Source organism: Rhinopithecus bieti, unplaced genomic scaffold, assembly GCF_001698545.2.
Source record: "Rhinopithecus bieti isolate Rb0 unplaced genomic scaffold, ASM169854v2 scaffold_60, whole genome shotgun sequence".
NCBI classification, from domain to species: domain Eukaryota; kingdom Metazoa; phylum Chordata; class Mammalia; order Primates; family Cercopithecidae; genus Rhinopithecus; species Rhinopithecus bieti.
This window is the reverse complement of record NW_016803192.1, coordinates 1,580,246-1,605,577: the sequence shown is the minus strand read 5'-3', so window position 1 is coordinate 1,605,577 and position 25,332 is coordinate 1,580,246. Positions and strand designations below refer to the sequence as shown.

Sequence of the window (25,332 nt, the reverse complement as noted above, 5' to 3'; positions counted from 1 at the left end):
TTTATTCCTAGATCCTAGCATAGTGCCTGGCACATGCTTGCTGGGTAAATATCGAAAGAAACTTCCAAATTGCCAAGGTGCTAGAAGGTAATTGTATGATTTTGCTATACAAGAGACTAAACTGGAGACAAAGCAACCCTGGAAGAAACGTGTTCCCAGTTTTTGTCTCCCGCAACCCTTCCTGCGCTCTAGTGTTGGTTTCCCTTGCCCTGCCCACGTGAACGTGCACAATAGGAAAATTGGAATTGTCTTTGAAGTGACCATAGTGAATAGTGGTGGTTGTCAATGCTAAATGGCTATTTTGAAATGTTGGATTTATCTTGCTATGCAAAATGTGTGGCATTAAAGCCCTCACTTCTACAGCACAATGGACTTAGGGATATATACCTAGAAATAGTGCTTAACAGCTACATTGAGTAAGAAAATTAATGTCAGGCAGTACCACCTGTAAAAATGGACCCAGTACCTTGGGTCTCAAAGTTTGGAAAACTTCACATTCATCAACATACACACACACTCTCACACACATACACACACACACTTCAATAAGGAATACACGATGCCTCTGTTACTCAGGATTCAGCACTCAGTGTTGGCAGCTAAACATCCACTCTCATGACTACTAATACTGTTCAGGCCCCAGGGAAATGCTTTCCCACATCTCGCCCAATGTTCTTGAACAAAAGATGACTTCATCTGAATGCCGTGAAGATTTGTGGGTTGTGCTGTCTGAAACAGGCACTGCTTTGGAGTGTGGGGAAGATTTGAGCAAGAAAAGCACTTTGGTAAGACAAAAGACTAATTAAATTGTAAAACCTTTCTCTCAGTGTAAGTGTAGTAGTGTATTGCATAGAAAGTATTATTTTTCAGTAGACTCAAGCCTCCATTTCCTTGCTTCTCTTCATGGTTGCCGAGGTACCTGGGAATTAGTGTTCTCTTTGCAGTAGTTGCACATGGTGACTGGAGAACATTTTGCAGTACTAAACAACTACTAATCCCCAAGTCACTGTCCATCAGCAAAACTTCCAGATGGGTATAATAACACTTCAGTCATCTTTGATATTTTGCTGACTTTTAGTTAGATAAAAGCTATAACTTTACACACATTTTTTAAAAAAACATTATAAAGTCTTTTTCAAGGTAGGAGAATAGAATATATTTATGTTTTCTAGACTCATATATAACTTAAAAAATATTAAGCATGTTATATGTAGGTCTTTATTTGTACTTTTCTTCCAAGCCCTACAAATATTAGGGTTGGACTTAATGTAAAATATTGGGTCAGAGTAGTGGCCTCATAAAAGTAAGTTTCCTTTCTCTTCCCTAAATATTTGTCTGTCACCATGAAAGAATAGCTGTATCTCTGAACTTTATTTTATGGAGGTGGAATTATAGGACAATGGCTAAGATTTTACCAATGTTAAGTAGTCTGGTCTTTTCCCATGAAACTCAAGAATAATTTCTACAGGAGAAAATGGACTGTGATCCTTTTGTTTTCACTAAAACTGCATGTTCATGAGAATCAATAACAGGCCGGATTCGGAGCTTGTTTCTTTGTATTTAAATATATTCTTTTCCCAGCATGAATGTAAGCTTACTTGGTTGGCAAAATATGCATTTTGTCTCGCAATTTAAGGATCATTTTTGTCCTTAACAACGACAGCAGTAAGAACAATAATATTAACTGACTATGAAGAGGCACTTTACAATGTTCAATATGCTTATATATATTTTACCACCTGTTAATATGTTAAGAAAGAAAACTGTGGCTTCTGACATTCTGATAGATCTAGTTGCAAAGTTAATGGCAATATGCAAGGGTTTGCACCTCTATTTATTTCTATATTCTATTAACAAACTGAGGCTAGACATTAATTTCAAACTGGCTTATGCATTTCAGAACATTTTAAATTTTGTTTTCTTTTCATGGAAATGAAAATATAACTATAGTTTTCAGAGAATGTTTATGCTGCGATGGTTTATTTTTCACTATGTAAATCAATAGCTAACTCTCTAGGGAAAGCATAATTTGGCAGTTAGATTGTTTGACCTTTCATTTTTCAGAAGTCTTTGAGGCATTGCATTTGTTGTTCATGATGGTATGTTTGGAGTTTGTATCCGTCTATATAAAGAGACACAATGAGAATACAAGTATCAGGCAAGGAGCTGAGAAATCTAGGTTTTTGGCTTCACTTTTCCTAATCTTTCTGAGCTTCAGCTCATCTGTCTAATCACATTAAGATGTATGCCTACCTATGTAATATAACTATTGTGAAGAACAGACTGGATGATGGATGTGAAAGTGCTTTGAAAACCGCAAATAAATGGTATCAGAAGTAAATGATACTATTATAGACTAGGCTGGGCAAATTAAGGCCTGACGGCCAAATCCAGTCTGCTACTTGTTTTTGTAAATAAAATTTTATCGGAACACACCACATCTATTTGTTTACATATCGTCTATGGTTGCTGTCATGCTGCAATGGCAGAGTAGAGCAGTTGTGACAGAAACCACATGGCCAGCAAAACCTAACATATTTGCTATTGGATTCTTTACAGAAAAAGCTTGCCAACCCATGTTAGAGACCACAGACGATTTGGTTGGAATTCTCAAATGTGGGGAATAAATAAGCATCTAATCTAAAATTTTAGGAGGAAGCTGTAGTTCCTCTTCAATTGATGAGTGAATGCTTTTTTTTAAAAAAAAAAAAATTAATAACAATGGATAATAAAGAAGTAATGATAGAATTAGAAAATATCAATTTTATAGACTTTTGAAATAATTGATGTAAGCCAAGGATTGTCAATGAATATTAAAACTTTTGTATAAGGTGTTGTTTGGGCAAAAATATGCTTATACTGTGTTGAAAACATGATGCCACAGGTTACTTACTAATTGTAAAAGGAAAAACAGAACCTTCTATAGGAGAGAGATCTGGTGGTCACCACCTTTGCCATTTGATCAGGCTCTTTATCAGTAAAATTGAGACAGACAGATGTGGTGTGCCTTCTAACAATACACAAAGTTTTGAAAAACCATTATCTAGTAAGTATTCTTGTCAAAATGTGTAAGGTAGACTTAATTTCTAGTTTATAGGAAATACTGAGAATATAGGAATCATTTAAATGACACCAAAATGAAACAGACAAATCAAAAACCAAAACCTTGGAGGAGCATTTCTAGATTGTTGGAGCTATAACAGCCAAATGTCACGTGGGAACCTCGATTGGGTTCAGTGTAGAAAAAGGAAAGCTATAAGGAGTCTTATGGGCCAGCTGGGACATTTGAGTATGGACTGGATATTGGATATTGTTAGATTAGAGAACAATTATAAATTAATTATATCTTGTTAATAAGGTAATGATATTGTGGTTATACACTGGACAGTGTGCTGAAGTTTTTGAGTTACTTTCAAATGCTTGAGACAAACACAGAAACACAAACAAAACGTGGCCAAAGAATATATGAGAGTTCGTTGTACTAGTCTTTTAACTTTTTTACTTTTGAACATTCCCAAAATAAAAAATGGAGAATCAAATTCAACAAGCAATTACTGTCGGTGAAATAAAAAACCCAGGAAATTGACATCTAGTAGAAGGAAGACCTGGCTTTCTTTGCCATTTGGTTAATAATGGTGCGCGGTAGTGTTCTCTCTGGTGTGCTTTATCCAGCCACTCAAGTGAAAAAATCAGAGATAAAACATTCTCTTTTCATGATTTTTTCCCTGCAGATGTTCATTCCTGATGGTAATTCATCTTACAGCCAGGGAACCCACCAAAGCAATATTTTTCCCTTATAAAATTTCATCTTACTAGTTGTCACCCATCATTCCAGGCTGTTGAAATCTTTAGAATTTTGATTGGCCCATTCAATCTGCTAGTTATCTTTCTCAGTCTTGTGACATCTGAATGGTTGATGAGCTCCCTTTCTATGTCTCCATCCAAGTAAACAATGAAGATATGGAATAGCAACTCCTTCCTGCATCCTAGTAGCTGAAGACAAAGCCTCACAGCATTCTCGTGCCTGCTCCCTGCCTGCAGTGGAGAGGCGGGGAGCAGGCACCAGATGCTCAGCAGGCTGGATCGGGCCCCAAGCTTCAACTAGCTACAAACATAGCCTGCCACCTCTGACCCAGGACCCTTTGTGCACCAACCCCTTCACATCCTCTTGCCCTCAGCACTTTTTCCAGCTGCTGCTGCAACTTTCCCAGCATGAGCTTTTATTGGCTCCATGCAGGCACATCCTGATCATGAGGGGCCTCTTACCTTATATCCTGAGACTTTCCTATTGACATCGAGGCAAGAGACATCCCGAGGAAGACCACAGTCCTGCCGATGCATGTTCACCCTGGAAATGTGAGGGTCTCCAGTCCTATAGGGCAAATCTTTGAGCAAAGGGAGACTGAAGTCTGAAGGTACATTCATTGCCCTTTCTCCCTCTAGGCAGACCCCTGAGCTGACTCATGAATGTCAGGAACACATATTACATAATAAGATCAACTGTTCTCAATTTAAATTAATTTGGCCGTATGTAAATTATACAAAATCCAAATGTCTTTAGAAACAATACTTTCCTGGTGATATTTTTTGCTGTTCTAAAGAGCAGTTCTAAGTCAGTGGCTCATGATTAACTATATCTGTACAAAAGTGTTTTGCATGTTTTTCATGCTCCTTCCGTTGATTGTTTTACTTTGTATACACATCCTTTTATTCTTTATGTCTATCGTTTTAAACATTCCTAGAAGTTAAGAAATGTGATTAACTGGCTTATATATTTTTGGTTATAAATTATTTTAAAACATCATTATTTCATATATATAGAGAGAGAGCTGTATAGCTGAATCATTCTTATTTATTTATTTAAGAGACAGAGTCTTGTTCTGTCACCCAGGCTGGAGATCAGTGTGTGATTGTAGCTTACTAAAGCCTCAAACTCTCGGCCTCAACCAATCTGCCTGCCTCAGCCTCATTGGGTTTACTGGTGTGAGCCACCTTGCCCAGGATCATTTGTTTTTGGTGCAGAATTATGAAGAATTATGACTTGCCAATGGCTCACTGTGAGGCAGTATGGGGTAGTGGTCTTGAGCACACATTTTAAAATAAGATTTTTGGGGATCACATCCATTCTGTGCCATTAACTGTCTTATTTTGGTAATTTACTGTATTTAATCACTCTGTGCCTCAGTTTCCTCATCTGTATAATGAACATGATACGATTAGTATTTATTTTATAGGATATTGTGAAGATTGAGTTAAATATGTATAAAGCAATTATGAAAGCACTTGGTATTAGTAAATACTCAGTAAATGTGAGCTGATATTATCATAGGATGGTTATTACTGCAATTATTATTACCACTACTACCACTAAAATGATTTTTCCTAGAAATTATCTTCCCTTTAGCCATAGGATATACCTATAACTAAGATGTAAGCAAAAGTAGTCTCCTGAGCAGCTGAAATAAACACCATAAAATTATATCACTACCAGATCTTTACTTAGATCTTCATTCAGAGCATATTTACTCTTATGCTGCATTCAATGCAAACAAGTTTTTTATCTATTTTTCTGGATCATAGATAATTGGAAGCATCTTATTAGAAAGCAGGAGAAATAGGGTTGCTCTTTCTAAGGTATACTTGGGGAAAGCTTTGTGGTGACAGGTGACAATTAACTACAAAACAGGAGACAATACAGGAGAAAATCACAAGACCCACTAAAGCATGATGACCATGAGTATTAATTCATCCGACAAACATTTATGAACACTTTGTGCCAGGCATTGTCCTGGACCAAGAAAATGCAAAGGTGAATGTAATTGACAAGACCTTGACAGGAGACTATGTTCCATGGCAGGGGTTGGAGGAAGTAAATACAGTCATCTCTCAGTACCTGCAGAGAATTGACTCCAAGTCCCCTCCTGCAGGTATCGAAATCCAAGAATGCTCAAGTCCTTTATATAAATGGTCTAGTATTTGCATATAATTTAGGTGCATCCTCTGTATAGCTAAATTATCTCTAGATTACGTATAATGCCTAATATATTGTAAAAGCCATGTAAATAGTTGTTATACTGTATTTTTAAAATTTGTATTCACTTTGGGAGGCCGATGTGGGCAAATCACTTGAGCCCAGGAGTTTGAGACCAGCCTGAGCAACATATCAACACCCCCTCTCTACAAAAAATATAAAAATTAGCCTGGCGTGATGATGCATGCCTGTAGTCCCAGATATTTAGTGGGCTGAGGTGGGCTTGAGCCCGGGAGGTTGAGGCTGCAGTGAGCAGTGATCAGCACCACTGCACTCCAGCCTGGGACATAGAGTGAGACCCCGTCTCAAAAACAATTTTTGGTAACATTTTCATTTTATATTGTTTTGTTCGTTTGTTTTTTTTTCCAAATATTTTTGATGTGCAGTTGGTAGAATCTGCAGATGCGGACTCCACGGATATGGAGACTAGCCGTGCAACTAAAGAATGCAGTACATAGGGTCACATGGTAGAAAGCAACTGAGGTGGCAGTAGGAGTACTTGGAAAAAGACTGGGGTGAAATCCGAAGTATGAAATGAAAACAGCCTTGTCAACAGCTCAGGGAAAAATATTCCATGTAGAGGAATAAGCAAGTGTGAAGGACATAAAGTATGAAAGAATTCCGTGGATTCAAACTATAGAAAGAAGGCCAGAGAAGATGGAATGTGACTGGCCCAGGGCAAGATGGTGGATGATATGAGCTAATATTGGGGAGCTAGGAAGGGGTAAGTTCACAATTGGTTTTAAAGATGGTAGTAAGGATATGGAATTCTATGATATAGACTCCATGGATAGGTTACAACCAGGATAGAGATGTGATATAATACAGTCATACAGTCACATGCTGCCCAATTATGTTTTAGTTGATAAAGGACTACATATACAATGGTGATCCCGTAAGATTATAATACCATACTTTTACTCTACCTTTTCTATGTTTAGATATGCTTAGATACACAGATACTTGCCATTGTGTTACAGTTGCCTACAGTATTCAGTGCAGTAACAACATACTATCTAGCTTTGTATCCTAGGAGCAGTAGGCTATCCATGCAGCCTCTGAGTGTAGTAGGCTGTACCATCTAGCTTTGTGTAAGACCACTCTGTGATGGTCACACGTGATGAAATTGCCTATTGATGCATTCCTCAGACTGTTATCCCCATCATTAAGGGATGCATGATAGTGCCTATCTAACTATCTATCTATCTATCTATCTATCTATCTATCTATCTATCTATCTATCTATCTATCTAGATACAGCTATAGCAGGTCCTGGTTTCACTCAGCATCATCTCCTTGTAACACTGATGAGGAAAAAAAGTTGAATCGCAGCTTGTGTCACTGTCTGTGTGGAGTTTGCACGTTCGTCTGTGTGGGTTTCCTCTGGGTATTCTGGTTTCTTCCCACATCCCAAAGATGTGCACATTAGGCGAATTGGCATGTCTACATGGTCCCAGTGTGAGTGTGTGTAAATGTGTATATATATGTATGAGTGTGCCCTGTGTTGGAATGGGATCCTTCTAGGGCTGGTTCCTGCCTTGTGCCCTGAGCTTCCAGGATAAGTTCTGGTCACCTATGACCCTGTAATGGAATAATTAGCTAAAGGATTATAATACTTGTTTCTATTAATCTTTTAAAAATGTATGTATAGTTCACATTTATTTCAGTGTTTCAATATTAGAAGTGTTTAGATTTTTATTTAGAAGTTTAGTGACATTTTGGTGATCAAAAATATGCCATGGGAACTTAACTTTTGTTTATATCAATTATCCTGTGGTAAAATTGGTTTCATTATGCCTTGTTTCACTTCAAGCTGCAGTTTCCAAGAACCTATCAATGATGTTAAGTGAACAGTTACTGTATCATATAGATGATGATTGTCGCTGCTAAACAGAATGAGTTGGGAAAGGGTGGGATTGAAAACCGAAAGATTACTTAGTAGACTATTGAAGCAGTTTAGTTGAGAGCTGATGGAAGATTGAATTAAGATACTGGTGATAGAGAAAGAAGTTCTTATGTTTGAGTCATATTTTAGGGATGGACTTGACAGGATTTCTGAAGAATTGAGAGAGTGCAGGAGCAGGAGGATAAGCAAAAGGTGGGAGTCAGAATCAGAGGTGACTGCTGTTCCTTCATTTGAACATCTGGATGATAATGGTGCCATTTCCTGCAATGAAGAGGCAAAGAATAGACTAAGGGCATGGTGTCAAGAGTGCCCTCTGGGGCATGTTTTGTTTGGGTGGTTATTTAGTAGACAGCCAAGTAGAGGAGCTGGACAGGCACTTAACTGTACAGTTGTATGGAAGGAGAATAAAGGATGGATGTCTTGTATATCTCAAGAACTTCTGAGGGTTGATACACAAGGGAACATAGGAATATAATGAGGCTGTAAGCTTTTTGAGATAAATATTGGTGAAGGTTGATATTGATGTGTTAATTTTGAAAACATCGAATACCTAACTAGGCAACAGTTGATTTTAATATTTATAAAGGCCTGTTAAAGTTCTCCCTACATGAGATAGGCCTCTTTGATTAAGAAGCTAGGGGGAAAAATTCAGTGTTTTTTTTTTCACATGAGCACTGCAGTTTACTCAAGACTCCCTCATGTTTACTAAAAATGTCTTAACAAGAGCCCCTAAGCAAGTCCTTTTGCACTTGTGCTTCCTGGGTTTCCTTTCTGAAGAACAGAGGTAAATGAACTCAGTGCTTTCTGAAGATAAACTAGATGTTAATTTATTTTGTTTGTGTTAGAATTCTAGGTCTCAGGGCCTCCTTTAGTTAAAACAGCCACTCTTAAAAAGGACTCAGAATGACTGAAACATTTAAGGGATGGCAAAACTCTGAGTTTTATTATGTACATTTACCATGGTGGGTAAACGTTGGAATGCCGAGGTCGTTTGGCCCCTGGCCAGGGAGACTGAGTTCCATTTTGGAGTAAGGAGGGTAGAAATGCATCTCCCTTCATAGCAGCAGGGGCCTTCTCAGCTACGTTTATTAGCAAAACTGCTTCAGAGCCCTCTCTCAATCTGTGAAATCTTTGATCTTAAAAGGGGTTTTGTCTTGTTTTTTATTCTTTTAATTTAAACTTTATATGATGTTAGCTTTTTAACAAGCAAATTCTGCCTTTCTTCCCCCATAACCACCTTTGTAGGACTGCACACTGATTTATTTTGCTGGTGAGTACAGTGATTTTATTACCTTTCACCATGTGTAGTATGACTCCATGGCAATTTTGTTCAAGCCCTTTGGTGGGAGAGTCTGCTGAATTTGTAAAGGTGTCATTATTTATTCTTTTAATATTCTCAAACAGCAGCAGTTATGTTGCTAGCTTGAAATAAAGGCATTGAATTCAAGACCATGAGAGATTGCCTCAGGATGTCTGCAGCAGGAAGTATTTGCTATTTTCAATATCAATTTCTTGACCACTTGAATCATATCTTAACCTTTTGCCAAATATTGACTATTCCTGTCAGATGGGGGCGTATTGCCTTTTGTTGAAAACTGGTTGAACAGATCATGTCAGAAATGAAGGAAGAATGAAGTTTGCATGATTAAAATAAATCGTAAGATCTTGGTTCAAGTTCCAAAAGACTAGAGAAGGATAGATAAGTTGAAGTTCTTTGGCTCTGGCCAGCAGAGGCAAATATCTTCCTGTAACTAGACTGTTGAGCTGAGAATTGTGGCCTTATTAAAAGAAATAGCAGAGACTTGAGAAACTTTGGGAAAACTATAGACTAATGTTTCTCTGGGGACTGTTTCCAGGGAAGATTGGGGTGATAGGCCTATTGCAGATTGCTTGGTCTGTACTTTCTGAATCTTACCCACTCTTCTTCTTTCACTATTTGTACACTTCCAGATAAGGCTGCCTCTGTTTTTCTTTTTTGTGTAAAATAATTGGTTAATCTTCTGCTTTTGGTGTCTGTGTCCTTGTACATCTTTTAGATGGAGAGAGACAGTGTGTTTGGGCTTTTATACTGTCTCCACTAACAAGTATGGCTTATTCTAAATTCAATTTTCTTACTTATAAAATGGATTTGATTTCTACCTCAATGTGGGCATTAAATACAAATAGGAGACAATAAGGACTGAAAAGTATGTGGACTTTTGAGTGCATCCTGGTTTTGAGTCTTATTGGCAGTGTCATTCTGGGCAAGTTATTTTACTTTTCTAGGCCTCAGTTTCTCCACATGTATAATTGAGATAATGTCTGTGTTGTAGAGTGGTTGTAAATGAGGTATAGAAAATACTTAGCCCAGTGCTAACTGAAATAGGCACAATAGGGAGTAGCTGCTATCACTACAATGTTTTATATACATACCATGGAGCCTAACTCTAAAATAGTTTAAGATATTTCAAAATTCAATATAAATTGGGCTGGCTCTGAGCCTGTATGGACACACGTATATAGTTAGCATCTTATCATGTCCTGGTCTTATAATGCAGTTTTATGGCATTGACTTTAAAGGAAAGCATTGCAGCAGACCCAAGAACCTAAAGCCATGAGTCTTGCCTCATACAGAACCCATCAAGTACCAGGAACCTCTGCTATGGCGGCATCTTGGTGGAATTTAGTGTTTTGTAGTCATCAGTTGTCAGAGAAGATCTTGACTCAATGGAGTCCTAGTGTCAGAACTTCCACAGCCAGTGTCAACTGGGTATCAGCCTTGGGCATTTTTTTTTAGGGCCATCTTTCATATGTGAGAGGATAGTTACAGATGGTCCACAGTATTGGTCTCGAGGTCTTGGAATTTTCCCATGATGGAGCCATGCGATATGGATGCACTGACTGGTCCCTGCTTTGTGTCTGGTTTTCCAGTAGAGAAGTAATTACTCATGTGGGCTCTGATAGCAGGATGCTGATTTACATTGTATAAAAGAAGGGTTCTGTTGACAAAGAAATCTGGAAAATGAAAGGAATGTATCTTAGAATACAGAGCTAGACATGAGTACTAGTTCCAGATATTCTATCTACTGCCCTTTGTAATGTGTTAATAATCTTAGAACATTTTATTAAACTCCCACCAGATGCCTAGCACTACGCTTGGCATTTTATATATGTTATCTCTAATTTTCCCAAGCCCTTCAGAATCCTTTGCTGTACCTCAATGCTGCAGTTGATAAAACCAAAGCTCAGATTACATGGCTTTATCATGCCCACAAAACTAGGGGAAGATCTGGGCTTCTCACCCAAGTCACACTGATGCCAAAGACCAGGCTTGCCACACTCTTGGGGGTACTGTGTGTGTTATTCCCGAGGGAAAGAAACGACGCTGCCTAAAATGATACTTTGAAAACCATACCTCCACTGGGTTGATCTGAGGAATGCTGAGCTGGTAGTTATACTTGGGGAAGAAGTAACTCTCCACATGCTTAATATTTACAAATGATAAGGCATGGATAGAAATCAAATTAAAGATCCTGGGCTTAAACCTGAAGCAGGGTCTTGGAGGCCATCTGATTGTGTCAGCTGTTAATATTTTAGGTGCTAAGTCACAAGGAGGTCCAGAAAGTTCCAAGAGACAGACATGGGGCAGTCAGGGTGAGGAACACCTGGAGGGATTTAGGACAGCAACCATATTCCAATTAGTTTATAGAGTTTTTTTTTTTTCTTCTTATTTTGGTGTCTAAGTATGAATCAATTGCCCATCAGCTGAACACCAGCCTTGTCAGAGGGGGTAAAGTCGGTTTGAGGCACTGTGATGTTTCCTAACTTGCCAGGTGATAAGTTGCACACCTGCCCCTATTGCTATAAAGCCTTGTTTGTTTTCTAGTGGAGGGGGCAGGAAGACAAGTGGCTCTGCACAGAGAATCTTTTGTCTGCTTCAGCTGTTTTCTTGTTTTAAAGCCAATATCAGTAGAAGTAGTCCTTGTTTTTTTCAGCATTGTTTACTTTCCAATATTTATATGGGGTTATCTATCATGCCCTTCCCTGGAGCACTGTTTTATAAAGGATAAGCAAGTTTAGCTCCTTCAGCTTCTCCTAAATTTTAAATAAGAGAAGAATTCTACATGTTCCTTTTTTCCCTATACTGATTGAGGTGAAAGCCAAAAAATTTCTCAGCTCCTCTAATTGTCTTCCCCATGAGTGATGATTTTTATTCTTCTAGATTCAAAATCTGATTTAAAAATTCTGCAAAACACATTGTTTTTACATAGAGTCAATGATTCCCCATGTCTTATGTACTTTGTTGATATGAACTTCAATGCTTGGTTAATTTAAAATGAAGAAGGTGTTAAACCTGTTTGATTTGGTTCCCAGATTTTGCTTTTGTCCCAATTCCATATCTAGCTGGAGAGAGACCTCAGGGGCTCAATGATCCATTATGCTCCCCCACATTTCTTGGGGTGCTCTTGCATCAGGGGATTACTGGAGGCTTGAGAACTCTTCTGGATGTGGGGTGGGGGCGAGGGGTGTGAAGGACTTGTAGCTATCTATTTTCTATACATTCTCTGTGTAATTTTCACCTGTAAGCACAATGACATTTATAAACAGAATGGGAAAACATTTATTTTTATCAAGAATCTCTACTTTTCTCATTTCTCAGAAGGGACATTTTATGGCTGCTTTCTCCAAACTTTCAGAGTAAATCAGTAGCTAAACGAGGACTTTGTCACTAACCTCAGAGATGATGATGGAGTTGTGAATTTTGTCTTGTTAAAATAACTTTCCATTGAAGCTTCCTTTTCACTTCAATTTTTGGATTTTGTGGTCTCCCATCTATTCTTTCAATCCCAATAGGGAGCTTATTATTTGGCAGTTTCCTCTGAAACATTATGGTTCTGGAAGTTGACTCTGGATTGATCTCCACTGATCCTGTCAGCAGGGACCGTGGGACCAGCCTGTCTCCCATTAAGACCTATGCTTTGACTAAACCAAATTCCCTGAGGAAGCTGGGCTGAGCTAGCTGGGACTACATGTGATGTTATAGGGTGGTATCAGGCAGGCAGACTTCTGATGGCCCATTCAGTTTCAGTAGATGCCTGGATTTTCTACTGGCACTGAGCCAGAGGCTGCTAGACTCAGAGGTGCCTCTAACCACTTGGTGACTTGATTTTCAAAATTGAACTTGAGAAACTGGCAATCTGTCATATCTAGACTCAGAAGCAATGGGTCACAATATCTTGTCCATAAAAGTCACTCATGCTTCTTTGCCACATTATTTGATAATGGTTTCATGTCATGAATGCATAAGTAGAGAGATCTTATAGAATGCCATTTCTAAACCAGATAAAGCTATTTGTAATTTAGTAAATATATTGGCATGAATAAGGACAGGCATATATTTGCTGTCACCCTTCTCTATACATGGAAGAATAACCTGGTGTAGAGGATGATGGAATTGGAGTTAAGAGACATAGGTTCTTGCCATGCTGGCAAGAACTAAGTGAGGCACTGGACTTCTTTGTGCCAAGAATTCATGGAAAATGCCATGGGAGTCATTCTCTGGTTAACAGAGGTCAAATGAGGATCTGAGTAAAAACTGTGATGTCTGTTGCCTTTATAGGCAAAATGAGTGGGTTAAGGTATTGACTGTAAAGTCCAGGGGAAGTGATGATGCTGAAAGGTAATATGTAAAGTGATGGTGGGAAGATGAATATCAGCATAGATCAGGAGTGGGAACCAGCCGTTCTTTAGCAGTTTTGTTCAAGTGATGGTCGTGGGCTTGGTCATTTATCAGGTGTGTTCCAGAGTAGGGCAGGAAGACACAGAGATACTATTTAAAAATCTAGGAGTAATGAACGTCCGAAAAGGAAGAAAACTGAACTTATAATGCCAAATTGAGAAAAATACAAAATGATAAATATATTAGGGTTCTCTAGAGGGACAGAACTAATAGGATAGATGTATGTATGAAAGGGAGTTTATTAAGGAGTATTGACTCACATGATCACAAGTTGAAGTCCCACAATAGGCCGTCTGTAAGCTGAGGAGTAAGGAACCAGTCCAAGTCCCAAAACCTCAGAAGTAGGGAAGCCAGCAGTGCAGCCTTCAGTCTGTGGCCAAAGGCCCGAGAGCCCCTGGCAAACCACTGGTGTGTATGTCCAAGAGTTTAAAAGCTGAAGAACTTGGAGTCTGATGTTCCAGGGCAGGAAGCATCCAGCATGGGAGAAAGATGAAGGCTGGAAGACTCAGCAGGTCTTCTCTTCCATCTTTTCCTGCCTGCTATATCCTAGCCACACTGGAAATTGATTAGATGGTGCCCACTCAGATTGAGGGTGGGTCTGTCTCATTCCATCCACCGAGTCAAATGTTAATCTCCGTTGGCCACATTCTCACAGACACACAGGAACAATACCTTGCATCCTTCAGTCCAATCAAATTGACACTATTAACCATCACAGTAAAGGTACTTCTAATAGAAAATTGCCTCCATTATGTCTGCCCAAGTATTAGGAAGTAAAAGTTGAGGCCACAGGGAGAAGAACACCCAAGCAGAGTCTTTGCAGTGGAGAAGCCAGTTCACAGAGCAACTCAAAGGGCTATTTCAGACAAGGTTCAAGTAGCAATTCCTCGGTAATTCCAATTTCTTTATCACAGTGGATCACTCCATCGTTTTTTGTTTTTTTGTTTTCTTTTTTCCTTCAGACTGAGTCTCACTGTGTCACCCAGGCTGGAGTGTAGTGGTGCGATCTTGGATCACTGCAACTTCTGCCTCCCAGATTCAAGCAATTCTCCCTGCCTCAGCTTCCTCAGTTGCTGGGATTACAGGTGCCCGTCACCATACCTGGTTAATTTTTGTATTTTTTAGTAGAGATGGGGTTTGCCATATTGGCCAGGCTGGTCTTGAACCCCTGACCTCAGATGATCTGCCTGCCTCGGCCTCCCAAAGTGCTGGGATGAGTCACTGTGCCCGGCCCACACCATCTTATATTGCTGAGATTTATGCCATAAACTTCAGTGCAATTTTTGATTCATGAGTTGTGGTAAGGAACTATATGTGAAGCCGGTTTCTCTACCCCAGCTTCTGGTGGTTTAACACAATGATAGAGCACAAGACCTTGGAGTCAGATGACTGGATTCAAATTCTAGCTCTGCCCCTTAGTAGCCATGTGACTTTGGGCAAGTTTCTTTCTTTCTCTCAATGCCTCTTTTTAGTCCTTTGCAAAAGGAAGATAATAATAGTATCTACCTCATAGGGATGTTGCAAAGAATTAAGAGACAGAAAATATCTAGTTCATAATAAGTGTTCAATATATGTTAGCTACTGTTATTATCAGTATTAGATTCACAGAGTTCCTTCAGGACTAACTGCTGTAGTGGAAGCATCATGAATTAAACACTGGGACAAACCTGGACTTGAATACTGACTTTTGCACTTATCACCTGGGTGACCATGGGTAAGCCAATCAACTATTTTGAGTTTCAGTTGTACCTACCTGCAAAATGGTGCTCATGGTACTTGCATGCAGCACTGTTGGGGCTTTAAGAATGACTTATATGTGTAAAACATGAAGCACAGTGCCTGGTTTGAGATGGCTTTCTCATAAATGATAGCTACTATCATTATTGTTGCCATTTTTTTTTCTTGTGTATAAACATAGGCTTAAGATTCCCCATGGGTAAGAAACATAACTGAGATTCAAGGCCTATCATTCCCTGTCCCAAGGTTAGGATTTATATTGAACTTCTATTTATTTGCACTACTGGCTCAAACTTCTTGTCCTTTCTTGACTTTGGCCTTTGGTATCTCTTCTGATCTTTTAAGTCTTTATCCTTCTAGGCTTATCTAGATATTCTGACTTCTTGTTGAGGCCCTGCCAATTCATCCTTGAGCCTAGCTCCAGTATTTATGTTAAGCATATGACTTAATTTTCCTGACCCTCAACCATCTTTCAAATGGTCATTCTAATAATGATCTTATTAGATCTTTGTGGGGCCTAAATAAGATAAAGTGTGATAAAGTACCAAACTATATCCACTATTCAGATGGTGCTCTGTGTTAAATTGGTTGCCCTGGAAACAGACTCTGAGGCAGAGATTTATATGTAGATTTTTGGGGGCAGTGATCTCTGGAATAATATCTATAAGAAAATGAGGGTTGCAGGATTAGGCAGAGGGTGAAGTTGAATTGCAGTGCAATTGCAAATGAGGCTTCAGCCAAACCCAAGGGAAGACTCCAATTGGGCTGATCCTTTAGGATTTTCCCAAGGGGGCCCAGCTTTTGTTACTGCATCATCCAGTCATTGGATGGGGGCTGCCTAGGGTGGATGGTTGAGTGTGAAGCTCCCTTTGACTAAGGGCAGTTTCCGGAGAGGGGTGCAGCTATGAGCTGTCAGTAGGCAGCACTTCTGACAGCTGCAGGATTGAAGGCCTCTGCCCTGAAGGCAATCTGGGCACACAGCACAGTATCCACTATATGCTCAGTAATTTTGAATTACTTCTCTTCAATTCTTTGGCATCCATTTCCTTTCTCTTGTTGTAGCTCTAAGTTTCACCCTGATTAGTGCTTGTCTTTTTCTGTAGAGAGTCCCCAGTTCTGATGTTGCTCCTTTTGAGTTGAAATAGGTTATTTTATGATTTTCATCTTTCTTACCTTGGGAGCTAGTTGCAGCAGGGTTTCAGGGGTGAATTAGGGAAACCAGTTATTCCTCTCTCATTGTCCAATGAATAAAGACTTAAAGTGGAGGCGGTATCTTTCTTTTTTAAATTTAATGACCACTTCTGAACATTTGATGTTGAATCTACTCAATTTTGTGATGAACAGATTTGTAAGGCTGTGTCTATGCTAAACACAAAAGCATGCTGTGATCAGTTAATGGTGTATAAGAATATATAGGCCTACTATACTCTAACAACAGAGGACACTTTTGTAACCACAGGTGTGTGGGAGTTTTTTCTCTCACCTGGGTGTCCTGTAATTCAGATCGATTGTGAGAGTATCTCCCTGGAGAGAGTGTCACATCCCACAGGTTGAGGACTCAGCCCCACAAGACTTTCCCCCACTTTAGATGCCAGTCGCAAGTAATAAGTTGTTACCGATACTTCTGACCAACCACACTTCTCAAGTTCAATTAATTTGCTAGAGTGGCTCACAGAACCAAGACAAGTACTTTACTTTTGTTAACTCATTCGTTGTAAAGGATATTACCAATGATACAGATTAAGAGATGCATAGGACAAAATATGGGAAAAGGAGCAAAGAGCTTCCATGCCCTCCGTGGGCATGCCACCCTCCAGAACCCTCCATGTGTTCAGCCATCTGGAAGCTCTTTGAGGCCCTGTTCTTCTGAGGCTTTTTGGAGGCTTCACTATGTAGGCATGATTGGTCAAATCATTGCCTATTAGCGATCAACTTACCTTTCAGCCCCTTTCTCCTCCCTATAGGTTAGGGAGTAGGACTGAAAGTCTCAACCCTCTAATCATGCCTTTATTTTCTTGTGACCAGCTCCCATCCTGAAGCCACCCAGGGACCCCCAGCCACCAGGCATCTCATTAGCATACAGAAGAGACTCATGTCACTCCAGAGATGACAAGGATTTTAGGAGCTGTATGTAAGGAAACAGGATGAAGGCCAAATGTATAAAAATCCCATCATACATCACAATGTTACATGATGTCTGCTATGGGAGTGGGTTAAGAGGCTGGGGGTGCTCATGCTCCATTTTGTCATTTTAAATATAGGGCTTTGTCTTCCCTTTCAATGTTAGATATAAAAATGCTTTGGCTTTTTCTGGTCTTCTGGGGTAAATTTCTATACCAATGTTCACAGCTTATTTGCCCCTTTAAAGATAATTAAGCCATATGCCTACAGTTGTTTCTCAGGTCACCTTAAACACTTTTACAGCTTCATCTCCTGGAAACCTTTCATTAAATAATTAAGAGTTCATTAAGAAAATTGGGCTACTTTCACAAATGCCTTTTTTAAAAAAAAATAATTTAAACTTTTTTGTTGTAGCAACCTGCCTGATCAACACAAATGCTTTTGTATTTGCCTTCCTGTTAAATCGGGACTCAGCTTTTGTGAATATATTACATTAATGCTTGTTTGTTTTATGGATTTGTTTAGCGTATCCCCTAAGGAATATTCTTTCTCTGCCATCCTTTCCTGTCTTCAATTGTGTAAGGTCCCAGAAGGCAAATACTATGTCTTTTAAAATTGTATTGTACAGTGCTGTGCACAAATGAGCAATTAATTCTCAAAATACTGACAGTGGGAAAAGGCACAAAGGAACTGATCATATCTTAAATGATTTAAACGATGTCTTTAATGCATTGGTTATCCCCCATTTTTTTTTCTAATAAAAGCTGTCGGAAAGAAACAAGATAATGTTCAAAGTATATTGAGTTTCTCTGAACTGAAGTTCTGGTTAAATTAAAATTATTATTAAAAGATCAGTCTTAGGTGTTTCTGTCTATATCCACAAGCTGTTATTGTTAGATGCTTTTACCAGGCTCTTTAAATTGTCCTCATGAGCTTAAAAGCCTGAAGAATAGCAATGGTGGCATTGGGGAAGGTGGAGGATCCGTACTTGATGTGAGTCAAGGGTGGTCAAACTTTCTGTAAAGAGCTACACAATATGAATATTTTCAACTCCGTAGGCCATAAGGTCTATGTCACAACTACTCAACTCTACTTTTGTAGCATGGAAGCATCTGTAGACAATATGTAAATAAATCATGGTAGTATTCTAATGAAACTTTATCTTCAAAAAGAGAGGAGGGTCAGGTTTAGGCTGTGGGCTATGATGGCTAACGCCTGATTCAGGTGATTAGACTATATTCCCCTGATTACTCCTGCACTGATTCTGAAATTCATCACTAAATTGAACCAATGGCAAGAGATACAATTGAAAAGTCAAGAATGTGAAAACAGTTTTAATGACTTATATTCACAACATTTGTTGCCTTGTTTGGTTGCTCCTGGGCATGGTACTCAGGAATGCTCAATAAAGAATAGGTTCCCCTGGGACAGTTCCTAGTTCCCAGGGTCCTGGGTACTCCCATTTTTAAGATCCTGGTCACTAAGTGGTCTCAGTATGGTCTACTTCACTTAGTAACTGCCAGATTTGGGGAATCCACTGGTTTTCTCTGCACCTAACTGCGTTTTTCTTTCCTGGATTAAGCAGATTGTGATATCTTCCCTACTGACTTTCAGGGTTATTGTAATGGCTGAGTGAAATATTGCTCAAGAGCACACTTCGTCACACATTCCTATTTAAAAAAAATATTAAGTTTTCTCAACCCACTTTTTCTCTAAACCTGAGCATGGTACTTGTTTGATTTTTTTTTTTTTTTTTTTTCTCGACAGATTTGTATGCCTGTGTTTGAGTGATATTAAATATCCAACTATAGTAAAATAATTGAATGATTCTTAAGCTTTGCTTCATGGTGGACTCACCTGCAGCATTTTAAAAAATCCTGATGCCTTGGCAACACCTCAGATTAACTGAATCTGAATCTCTGTGAGGGGGACGCAGCATTAATATGCTTTTAAAACTACCCAAGTGTATCATTTTCTGTTGCTACTGAAACAAATTACCACAAATTTAGTAGCTTAAAATATCACAAATTTATTATCTCACAGTGTTGTAGGTTATACATCTGACACGGGTCTCATCTGAGCTATAGTCAAGGTGCTAGCAAGTCTGCATTCTTTTCTGGAGGCTCTAGGGCAAGCTCGTCCAACCTGCAGGCCCCATGCAGTCCAGGACGACTTTGAGTGTGGCCCAACACAAATTTGTAAACTTTCTTAAAACATTATGAGATTTTTTTTTAATGCTATTTTCTTTTTAGCTCGTTAGCTATCATTAGTGTTAGTGTATTTTGTGTGTGGTCCAAGACAATTCTTCTTCTTCCATTGTGGCCCAGGGAAGCCAAAAGATTGGACACCCGTGCTCTGGAAGATAATGCATTCCTTTGCCTTTTGCAGACTCTGAAGAGGCCACCTATGGTCCTTGGTTCATGGCCCCCTTCCTTTTCAAAGTCAGCAACAGCAGGTCAAACTCCCCTTTTATCTCATCACTATGACCTTTGACTCAACTCATTTTTCTTCCTTTCCCCCTTTCAAGGATATTGGGCCCATCTGGATGATCCAAGTTAATTCCTCTGTTTTAAGATCAGCTGATTAACAACCTTAATTCCATCTGGCATGTAGCCTAACTTACTCCCAGGTTCTGGGGAGTATGATATGTACAGCTTTTGGAACCCATTATTCTGCCTACCACACCAGGTAATTACTACTCTGAAAGGGAAAAGTGTATAAGCCCTAACTAGTAGAAGCAAATTATTCCCACATGTGTTCTGTTGACGGCTAGTGCATAAGCATTTATTCCTTCATTGATTCATTCTTTCAATAAATGGTTATTTCCTTTTGTGTTCTTGGCATTGATTCCAGAGATACAATAATAAACATTGTGGTGAAGGTCTAATGGAAAGAAAAATATATTTAAATAGAGAAAATGCAGATGCCTTGGGTCCTCATAGAAAGGGTCCTTTCCCAGATTTTGAGACCAGGCTAGGATTTGTGGAAGAAGTGATGTGGGAATTACATAGGTATAGAATATGGAATAAAAATAGCCTTAGTAGCTCTTCCAGACACTTAATGCATTATCTTTAATCCTTACTACAAACTTGTGTAGTGCATACTATTACTACCATTTTGCAGATGTGGAAACTGAATCTCATGAAGATGAAATAATAATAATAGTTATCATATTATTATGTGAAATCATGTGTGTAGATCTATACTAGGGCATTTTAGAAAGGCCATCGTTCCTTTAAACACTGGGCTAATATTTTGCTATCTTCCAAGTTCAAATGTCTTTCTGAAGAAAAAAAAAAAAGGAACAGAAATCTGATTCATCCTCTATGGTTATAACTGACACATAGCCACATAAGTGTTTAGCCTTGTGGCTTGTTTTCTGTCTGAACCAGAAGAGTACCATGTTCTCAATGGAGGCTTAGTCAGTATGGATTTTATTGGGTATAACAGGACTCCCAGCATAGTCACTGTGTTACCACTGTCAACATTGTAGTTAATCCAGGTATAAAAGTGACTGGATATGAGGATCTGGTGTCTTCTGGAACTAAGCAGTGAAGGGTCATTTGAAGATTTCGGTGCCTGCTGCTCTTTTGAAAAGTGAATAGGAGAACCCAGTTTAGTGTTCTTAGACTTACTTAGCTCCTCCTTTCTATCTTAGACCTAACAGATCCACTTGGGGTGCTTCTACCATGAATCGTTTTTATTGAGTCATTTGACTTTCACAAGTAGCCAGATTTAGTTTCTCTGTCACAAGAATAGAGATAATACTTCCTAGTCATTTCTTATCGATCATATCTATAATAACTGAAGGAAAAACCTACAGTGTATAGAATATTGGGATACATTGGCAATTTCTAAAAGAGGCTTTAAATAATTTTTTTGAGTTGCTTCATTCTAGACATTGATGCTTGAAATATAAAGATAAATAGGAAGGCCAAGGTTTAGTGATAAAATGCAGATAATTAAATGAAGGAAATAAAGGTGTATTACAATGGATTAAGAAAGGGCTTTAGGCCAAATTTTAAGACCAGCTAAGGATTTCTGGAGGAAGTGATGCTCAACAGTGATATAAGGATTAGGTAAGTAGAGAATGTTGGATAATAACTGCCTGAATGCCTGCTCTAGGCAGTTAATAAATTATATTTAATTCTCACAAAACCGTGCACAGTGGTTACTATTACCACTGTGTTGCAGATGAGGCTCCTACACAGCAAGTAACTTTTAAGGTCTCATAAAGAAAATGACAAAACTGGAATTGGGCTGGGAAAAGACTAAGCTTCAGTACTAATGTAATGGCCCTTAGCCATGTATTTAAATTTAAATTACTTCGGCTATTGGATATTTAAACTTAATTTTTTTTTAATTAAAAAAATGAAGCTCCTTCTTTACACTTCACTCAGGTACTCAACAGTCACATGTGGCTAGCTGCCACCATATTGGGTGTGCAGATTCAAGAACAGTTCCTTCATTGCAGAAAGTTTTATTGGACAGCATTGCTCTAAGGTGTTTAGAAAGTATTTAAAGGTTTTCTAGAACGTTTTTGGATTAGTAACATATCAGTACCATGTAGGCACCTAGACTATTGGAACCAGAAGCAGACTTTATTTCTATATGCATGCCTCTGTTCTACCCTTACTAGTCACAAGGTAGATAACAAAAGATTGAAAACGAGGCTTCACTCAACCTGTTCTACCAATACGTGGAGAGTGGGACGAGAATTTGGGGGTTCACAGGGTTAGTATTTTCAGGGGACCACATGTTTCTTGTGCAGGATTTATCTATGGAAAATGCAAATGGTGACCTTGGCATGGGGATAACAGTGGGCTATTTTGGCAAAGTGAAGCACTGCTACTATGTATTAAGAGAGTACCTAATAAATCAGATGAGTCAAATGTGGCAAATTGGAAATGATTAAGATAATTTTCAAGTGATATCTAAACATCCACTTATAGATAAACTAGTAATACACTAAAAGAAGTTATTCTTATAAGAATATTCATTAATACAGATCCTTAATATTAATATTCATTAATACAGACCCTTAAAATACTCCAATGTTATTTCTCTCATTTTAGTGGAAGTTTACCTTTCCATAGTGCTCTCAACTTATCTAAGGAACTTTATAGGTTTTAAATCCTATCATCTTCGAAGTCATCCTATAAAGAAGGATGGACAAGTATTATGATCAGCAGTGAACAGGTGAGGGAAATAGGGTACACAGAGGTTTACTTTTCTGTTCAAAGGAGGTGATCCGGGGTTGATTCCACATCTGTTGGCGCCTAATCTTCAGATCTTTCCAACAGCCCAAAAAAGGAAAGCAACCTCACTTATTTAAGGAAAACAAATCTATAATTACTATTTTTTCTCATTGTTTCAAAAGTTTACCCCCAATTACTATTTTTTCTCATTGTTTCAAAAGTTTACCCCCAAACACTTCATATTAATGACGTTTTACTGCTCTCCAGAAGATGTTGACTCATGCAGGATTGAAGAGAATCCAGTAGGCAGTTTGTGGAGTCATTCAGTACATACATGTGACTTTTTGTCTCAATGTTGGAGCCGTAGGAGACAATGAATAGTTGCTGTTTAATCACCTAGTAAGGACTAAGTAGTAACCAAGTGTAGGCACCTAAAGTGGATCTTGCTTTGCTTATTACTGAGAAACACTTATAGTTTCTATCACTGTTACAGGTCATTAAAGTGGAATGGGTTTGTTATTGATGGTCTATGTAGCAATTCCAGTGTGATTGATACCAGCAAACACACATGGAGGGAACTGTCTTGCTCTAGTCTACAAATAGAGATCAATGACTATTTTATTTGCTCAACCCTGCCTCGAGTCCATGGCTGCGGCCTCCATCATGAAGTAGCTGGAATGATTAATGATCTATTGGAGGTATTAATGCCTCTTGTTTTGGTACTCTAATTATAGAAGCAGATTGGAGCCAAGCTTTTAGAGTGGGTTTGAGACTGAAAGATATTTGAAAAGCAGGTGATTGGTCCAACACTTCCACTTCTTTCAATTTAACCATAAATCAATTGTGAGTGATTTTTTCACTGTAATTTTTCATAGGTTTTGAACTTCAGTAATGAGCATCCCTGTCCCATAGTGAAACTGTGATTTTCCTAGATCTTGTTGGAAAGAAGATGAAGATTTATGAAAGGGAATAGAAGGAAATATATTGCATTTCTTTTTATCCTCTACTTGGTATTTTTCTCTTCCTTCCTGTACTTCAACCCCTATAAGTCTCAACTTTTATACATGCCACACATGGCATATAGTATTTGGAAACGGGAAAGCTGCAGTGTGTCTTGACCTACTTTCCAGTGACTGTACAATTACAAATAAGAAGTTGATGCTATATAAAGTAGTACTACATTCCACACTGAAAAGAACATATGGAGAAGCAAAGAGTGCATTTGCCCAAGGAGCACCAATTTTTAAAACTCATTTGCTGAATTAGTTGACTTAATTTTTTTTTTTTTTCAAGTTGAGGATGGCTCAAGGCATTGCTACCACCCAGGAAGCACCATGAGGACTGTGGAAAAAATTCTGAGGAACCCTAGGTGAAGAGATAGGTTTAAATTGGAATCAGTTGGACAATTTTTCCTTCCCTAACTAGAACTGCAGCTTACCCCATTGTGGGTAATGTAATACATCTGTGCCTGATGAAAATCTGGCTTGCAAATTGTGGAAAAGCACAGAATTTTTTACATTTGTGTAATTTTTATTTTTTAAAGCATTTTATTATCTGGGAAGTAGATTGGCAGCAAAGGGCATCTTAAAATAGATTGCTTATAGACACTCAAATGCAGCAAATGCACGTTTACTTTTTTACTGTAGCACATGGAAAATTCCACCAGGTCTTACAAGGTATTCAATTTTTGTAGCTGTAACACTAAACTCCTATGTATTTGAGTTATGTATTACATTTATCATTTATTTAAAATATGAGGTTCATATATTAACAGGTTTGTATTCCAATTCTATGAATGGAAAGAATGATTCCCTTCTGTATTAGGTTTCTCCAGAGAAGCAGAACCAATAGAGCGTATTTAGAGGTATATAGAAAGAGATTTATTATGAGGGACTGACTTATGCAATTAGGGAGGCTGAGAAATTCTATGATAGACCATCTGCAAGTAGAGGCCCAGGAGAGCTGGGGGTATAGTTTCAATCTAAACCCTGAGGCCTAAGAACCAGAGGAGCCAATAGTGTAGATCCCAGTCCATGTCTGAAGACCTGAGAACCAGGAGTGCTGATGTCTGAAGGCAAGGGGAAGAAGGAGGTCCCAGCTCAAGCAGATAAATTTTTTTCTTTCTTTTTTCTTTTTTAATTTTGTTTTAAGTTCCAAGATACATGTGCAGAACATGCAGGTTTATTACATAGGTATACATGTGGCGTGGTGGTTTGCTGCACCTATTGACCTGTCCTCTAAGTTCCTTCCCCTCGTCCCCCATCCCACAACAGGCCCTGGTGTATATTGTTCCCCACCCTGTGTCCGTGTGTTTTTATTGTTCAGCTCCCACTTATGAGTGAGAACATGCAGTGCTTCGTTTTCTGTTCCCGTGTTAGTTTGCTGAGGATAATGGCTTCCAGCTTCATCCATGTGCCTGCAAAGGACATGATCTCATTCCTTTTTATGGCTGCATAGTATTCCATGGTGTATATGTACCACATTTTCTTTATCCAGACTATCACTGATGGGCATTTGGGTTGATTCCATGACTTTACCATTGTAAATAGTGCTGCAATAAACATACATGTGCATGTGTCTTTATGGTAAAATGATTTATATCTTTTTTTTTTTTTTTTTT

General features: G+C 38.6%; 1 protein-coding gene across 3 annotated transcripts in view; it reads left to right on the top strand.

The window, feature by feature from the left end:
- LOC108527246 (transcriptional activator ptaB-like) overlaps positions 1-25,332 on the top strand; it is a 359,382-nt gene that overhangs the window by 111,437 nt on the left and 222,613 nt on the right. The window contains exon 1 of one of the 3 annotated variants that reach the window (XR_001884762.1): positions 733-785. The exons of the other annotated variants lie outside the window; for them this stretch is intronic. The gene's annotated coding sequence lies outside the window, so the exon portion shown is untranslated. Of the gene's footprint in view, positions 1-732; positions 786-25,332 lie in introns of those variants that run through there. 3 annotated transcript variants of the gene reach the window in all.